Here is a 5,967-nt window from a genome sequence, read left to right as displayed (position 1 = left end):
GTTGCCAGCTCTCTCCTTGAAATTGTTTAGCCAGAATATCAGTTAACAATATCAGTTAACTTCAAATGGTTCAAATGGTTGTGGACGGAATAGAAGATACTTTCGCTTAACAGGCTTCCGTGTCTAGAAGCAGGGGATCACCGAATCTTTCAGGTAGGAACCTAGGTATGTTAATATTAAAACAGGAAAAGAAATTAGTAAATCATAGTGCGATACTATCCTTAGTCCTTAAGAATAGATCAAGTTGCCTCCTAAAAGACTCCCGGGAAGTCGCTTGGACTAGCTCGGCGGGCAGCGAATTCCAGCATTTGACAACTCCTAAGTAGTAGAAGTTGTGTCTACAGTCCGTTCTGCTGTGTTGTGTCTCCAGTTCTTGGGTGTTACCTCTTAGGTTAGTGTTGGAACTAAGCTTAAGTAGGTGTTTGAGAGGATGTCCAGAAGTGTTAAGGATACTACAAGCCATCAGAAGGTTACCTCTAGGACGTCTATACTCTAATGGGTATAGGTTAAGTGAATGGAGGCGCTCTTCGTAAGGTTTAAATTTGAGTCCTCTAACTGATTTCGTGGCTCATTTAGTGGCGAGCTTTTGATATGCAGATGATTTACTTGCTTTGACTTCTTGTAAGTAAGAATTAAGGTCTTTGATTGCGTTTGATGAGAGGCAGACTTTTCAAAAGACTGCAAAAGTTCTAGTCAGTCTGGTTGCTATGCATTGGTTTGTATATCTTGAAATTTGAGTGAGTTTATCCGAAAATCAACATTATCGAGCGAGAGAATAACTTATTCCAAGATGGGAAAAATCATAAAAATTCGAATACAGAAAAGCGAAGCGAGGATGACTTTCAGGAGTTAATTCAATAGTTACATAAGCATTATAGTTCAATAGAAGCTCAGGAATAGCAGGTAAATCGACTTGATAAGAGTTGGAATAGGTAGAAATGGATTCAACAATTTTGACGATAATAATGCTAGGGCGGTGGCGGTATATGCATTTTGGTCCAGGTAGTAGATAGGGACGATGGCACTTTACAGGTGAGGCTTAGTTGTCAAGCCTCCTCTTTGAGCGGTCTATCTATAGGATTCAGGCGACCTTAGCTGGATGGGTAAGTGTACTAAATTCTTTATCGACAAATGCTAGGTGGACTGATATTTTTTTGCTATATCAGGTTTCTTAGCTGTCTCATTGTAGTAGAAGATTGAAAGAATAGGACATCCCGTTTCTGGATCTGTATTGGACTCTATGAGGCATATTATTTTTTATATTTTCCTTCATCCGGCTGCTATCCGGCCTATCAACAACCTTGGATGTGAATTGTCAGTAAAAAATTGGGTATTTATATTTCCCTTTTACTGCAGGTTGGCGACATAGAAGTCTATTTTCATGCTTTCAAGCGTTACTTGAATTGTAAAGAGTGTGTAAAAAAGTTACATATCAATGAACTCGGTAACTAGCACCACATACTGATGAGTCCTCAAGTCTTTAGGATCACAGTTTTATTAGCTTAAAACCGTGGGCTAGATGGATTATTCCCAGACCATCAACCGGTACAGAACTGGGATTGTTTTCCTCGCTTGTAAACTTAATTATTTGGCGTCACAAGGATTCAAGACTTTTGCCATTCCCTGGTTGGTAAGATCTTTGCTGTCAAGACATTTGATATGGCCAGGATCTTCGTTTGTACGTTTCTATTGTGTTATGAACCTTCAAAGGTATTTCCTTCTGACTTGTAGTTAAGTGGCTTACTATGTTTGATAATACGGTCCACCACTTTTCACTCATTGAGCATATTTTCCGACCTTGGGTAATGGCTGGGTCATAACTCTCTGGGAAAAGTTTCGATTCGTTACATGTTCTTCTTTAATCTGTACCCGGTATTCTACGTTTCGCTTCAATAAGTGTTATCTTTAGAGATAGATGTTTAAGCTTGGAAAACGCTATATAGGACAACTTCTTGATTGGTATTCTTCGCCATCTCTCAATGGCCATCCACTATTAACTTGTACCATTCTTGTACTCACGAGACGTTAAAGGTGCCCCTTCATTATTATGTAGTCTACCTAACTGTGATGGAGTTGATAGGCATCCTTATCTCTTCGGCACATCTCATTTGAGACCGTATCAGTTATAATCATCCTACGGCCACTGTTTCTTGTTAGTTCTTGGATGTGGACAAATCCCACTGGGAGCCGGTTATTTGATAGTTATTACTCAAGTCTTTATGGATTCTTATCCGTTCTCGTGGTGACCTCTGTATACTTATGCAGACCTAAGCTTTTACAGTAGGGAGAGCCATTTTTGAGGTTTAAAAGCCATCTGACAGGAGTATCTAATCAAATTTCGTATGTGTTAGTAGATATATTACCAGTAGCATCTTCTCTTTTAGAACCTTAATTTTTGTGGGGGGACAACATATTCCTTCAATCACATATTTAACATCGTCCATGTCAAAACAACATCAATAGAATTCTGGTAATCTACCCATCACGTTTTTATTCAATTTTTAACATCAGATGGTGTTAGCGTAGGTATTATAAACAAAATCAAATCAGAATCTAATACAAGCAATCGTCGAGAGGTGCGCCTCCATGATATAAATAGTTTCACAACAGTCAACTATAGATCTGATTTCAGTATTTCCTAAGTTATTTTTTATGCCTTTTCGTTTTACTATTTTCTTCCCTTCTAAGCGGATGGGACGTCAAATACATCGACGACCAAAATCATGGATCACGAGAAGAATATCATTTTGCATCTTATAGTTAATAACATTTTAAGTTACTCAAATCTCCAGTAAACCAAACATGGTGAGTAAGGGAATATAGTGAGGTGTCATACAGATCACAAATTTATGCCAAATATTTAAAAATATAGTCCTGTGATTTAGTTTATAGAATGATAAATAATCGATTTAACAACTTTATAACATCAACACCAAAAGTATAAAAATTATCCATACAATCAATAGAGCGAGTGTGAAACTTAAATACTCGGGATTCGTCGAGGAGCATAGGCCACCAACCAGCATTCTCCACCCAAATCTGTCCTGGGCAATTCTTTCCATTTCTTTACAATTGCTATTCATACATTTGATGTTGGCTTCCGATTCTCGACCCAGTGTGATCCTTGATCTTCCTCTTTTCTGTTTCCATCCAAACTTCCCAGTTAGTACTATCCTCTTGATGCAGTTTGATGATTTCCGTAATACATGTTCTATCCACATTCATCGTCTTTTTCCTAATTTCCTCTTCAACTAAAATCTGGTTTGTTTTCCTCCACAGTAGGCTCTTGGTTGTCCACTTTCACTTGTGAAACTACCAGGTGATGATATAAGGTTATGTCACCACCTCTTCTGGTTCTCACACCGTCAATTGTCCTTTTGAACTTTTGAGTGATACGAATATGATCCATCTGGTTCTCTAAAGTACGATACGGTGAAACCCATATAGCTTTGTTTATACATTTATGTGGGAATATTGTGCCACCTATAAACAATTTGTTGAATGCACATGAGTTTGCAAATCTTTCATCTTTTTCGTTTCTTTTCCCCAGTCAGTCCATGTCGTCCCATGATGTATTTATATCCGCTGTTGTCTATTCCGATTTTTTCGTTTCGAACCCTCATTAGGATTGTCGGGCTTTTTTCAGGGCACTTCTCTGGGATCGACTGCCCCTGAGAACAGAACTGATCTTTGTCGTCGTTATTGCTATCATTTGTGGGTGTATAACGCTGGATAACATTCATTGTGATCCCCTTCTTCTTTGCTTTGATGATCCTAGACTCATGAGATTCACATCCTATAAGTGCATTACGTGGTTATTTAGACAGGATCAGAGCAACTCTCTTAGCGTGTGAAACATTTTCCTCTTCGTGACTCCCGTACCTAATCTTTGCTGTCAAGCTTTGGTCCAATGGGTTTCCTCTATTCTAAGCACCTCTGCATTGTATTTCCTCACTTCCATAGCTATTTGATCTGTCCTTCCAGTCACCCAAATTGTCCGGGCGTTCCATGTACCTATAGAAATTGTTGTTCTGGTTGTCAGAAGAGATATTGGCTTTGTAACCTCTGAAGAATCCCCACTTTCACCACGAGGCATCATAACTCTACCTTCAACTCCTAAAACAGAGTTTAAATAATTTAGGCAGTTTATTCTGTTTAGCGTTTTTGAACACTTTTTTCTATGGGATGCGGTTGCAGACCTCATGGTCAAACCTCCTCCGTTAAGTGGGCTTGGGACTGGCGATAACCCTAGATCTACAGGCGGAGTTACTTTGTATATGTATGCTGTTTACAATAATGTCTTCGTATCTGGAAGTACTGAATAATACAATTGGAAACCTCGGGTAGACAGAATTTCGCCATTCGTGTTTCTCAGCGCCATAAGAATGGGAAACCGTAGTTTAAGCTTGTGTGATGTGGAATTGGTCTTAACTCTGTCAGGAGAAAATTCGGTCGTTCTCAAAGAAGAAGGTAAGTTTAATAATTTTATAAAGTTTTTTCCACTAGTACTTCATCAAAATGCAGTTGTCCAGCATTTATATTTTCGAAGAAGATAAATGGACATTGGAGTTTATTTTGTAGGAAATTTCACCACAAACATAAATAAAATGCATTAGGTTATCACTGTGTTTCATGGATTCTGAAGCCAACGGATTCGGAGTTGGAATCCCTCAGGGATCTACTCGTTTCAGGCACTAATATGTTTAACGTGGTGCATTATGTATACTCCTCATCTCGGAAGCGTCTATCTCCAATTAGAGGCATGAAACAGTTTCTCAGGAAAATCTACCAGATAAGTTATGTTTTTATGTAAATCAACAAAATGAATGAAAGTATTAGAAGTCTGGAAATCATATAATTTCGCTCAGAGTATGCCATGAATATAGACGGGATAAAGGTAAAGAGATGCAGCATTAAATCTTCGCTACGGCGGATCAAATGATTTGATGAATAATTATCCTTATATTTCCGGTTTAAATGATATCAGTATAATAAACAATGAGAACTTATTGCATGATCTATTTGTTACGCTCGACATTATTTTCATGGCAGTACTGATTTATTTTTATTTTCTCAGTAAAGTACTAAAAACGATAAACTGTACACTTTAGTTCTTCATAACTTAGCCTTGCTTACGAAATTCGTCTCATCTATTGTATAAAATAGATGATTTTGACCTGTCTAATAACTTGTTTTTTCTACTCAGTATTAACAGAGTGATGAGTTACTGATTAGGAGGATGCTAGTTATTTCATGTATTTTTAAGTAGATATTATCACATATGCTAAGATAACAAATATTGCTTATCACGGAATAATGTTTACACGAACCTAAACGCAAATATACAAGGGTTTAATATGACTGAGCTGAACATATCGTTTAGTTTTGAAGCCCGATGATTCATAGTGTTGTTAATATTGTACATCGTTATGCAGAAGTTTTTATAGTTTCATAATGGAGGATGATTGTTTGTTTTCTGGTTTTATTTTATCATTATCACATTTTATTATTGGTCAAGTGTAAGTAAAGTTCTAACGCTTTCTTGTATTGAAAGAATGTTGGTTAGCATTATTTCTCATGAATACAATACGTAAGTGATCGGTTTAACGATTTGATGAACTGATTATGGCAGAAACGCAGTTTGCAACAAATTAAAATAGATCTTTTAAAGTTGTTATCTAAATCATCGGCATAGGTTTGTGGAGATTTTTGAGTTTTGATCGAGATCATGAATCCGTCAATGTTAGACCACCATTAAAACCCTGGAAGCACTGGACAACCGTTTCATCATAGTATGAGACTCATCAGAGGTTCGCATCCATGACCCCATACGTGTGACTCGAACCCAGGACCATTTCACATTTTATACTCTACATAATTTTCCACTTCTATATCACTAGTTTATTGACCTATATCTAACTTTTTACTGCATCTTTCGTATATTACGTAGTATGACTAAAATATTTG

This window comes from Schistosoma haematobium, chromosome ZW (assembly GCF_000699445.3).
Source record: "Schistosoma haematobium chromosome ZW, whole genome shotgun sequence".
NCBI lineage: Eukaryota > Metazoa > Platyhelminthes > Trematoda > Strigeidida > Schistosomatidae > Schistosoma > Schistosoma haematobium.
Note: the sequence above shows the minus strand (reverse complement) of the source record.